This window comes from Hypomesus nipponensis, chromosome 2 (genome assembly GCF_054491055.1).
Source record: "Hypomesus nipponensis isolate SF chromosome 2, ASM5449105v1, whole genome shotgun sequence".
NCBI classification, from domain to species: Eukaryota; Metazoa; Chordata; class Actinopteri; order Osmeriformes; family Osmeridae; genus Hypomesus; species Hypomesus nipponensis.
In genome coordinates, this window is record NC_140362.1 from 11,411,858 (window position 1) to 11,413,072 (window position 1,215).

Sequence of the window (1,215 nt, forward strand, 5' to 3'; positions counted from 1 at the left end):
ACGCGGCCCACTCCCGCCCCCGCAGAGAAGCTCCGCGTCTTCTAAACTCGTGGTGGCTCGAGAAGAGGGGGAAGGGGAGGCAAGCTGGCTCAACGCAGAATATTTGATTTGCGGAGCATTTAACAGATTGGTTTATAGAAAAGCCAAATGCCAAATGAATCCAAATTAAACGTTTTGCACTCCCTATGGTAAGAACCTGTTTTTAATTTACCAGAGCATGTTGTCAGCAATTATTTGCATAGCAGCCTAGCTTACATAAAAAACTGTAACCAAGCCTACTGTTGTTCTAGTTAAGCCAATGCCTTTCTATTACCGAAGATAATAATTGTGCTGAACAACAATATAAATGTGACTAGCACATCAAGTTACACTGCGGCTTAATGATCATTTCAAATTTTACTAGAATGAATGTTTATATATTTTTATTATAGCAACATATCAAGCGACTCAAACAAGTAACTTGAAGTTATTTCATTTTTAAATGTTCTGTCGACAGAACTGCATGCTTTAGACTTCCAAAACGAATCTCCTCAAATGGAGTCGGGTCGTTTTACTGTACCAGTGTGCTTTACATTGAAAGTAATTATATAATCTGGTCTGATATTAATCTTTACATTTTATAGCGCAGTTTTTCCAGTCCAGTTACACTCATAGTAACACTGTAAGCCTGAAAAATCATGAAACTGCACAGGTCTATAAACTGATTGTCAACCTCCTCACTCAATGCGGTTGTGTTTTGAGGCAAAGCCTAACCTTTGGAATGTTGCGACTGGTGAGCCATCATTTGTAGCCTACAGACTAATAACGCCGTTGTGCTGACATGGTGGATATATATACGCATTCTGAAACGACTGTCATCTTAAGGAAATGTTTAACTGCAAAATGCCCCGTTGTCCAGTAACATGCACTGTTGAATTCGTATTTGCTGCCGCAGTTTGCCTACTGTTTAGTCAGTCACCTGGAATGGTAGCCCACAACTTCGCTGGCGGTTTAATTTTAGAACTAAGACGTCAGTGAAACCAGCTGACGTAAACAAATAAAATAAATTGGTCAGAGTAAGTGCTTTTAGTTAGTATTTATTTATTACCGATAATATGAGTCCGCGTTCAGTATTTGTGTCTATACATTTTCGTTTTCTCGCCGCTTGAGAGAAGCCTACCAATTCAGCACCACGGACAGCTACAACTGTTCAGAACGGAATCCTCACGCGGTAGC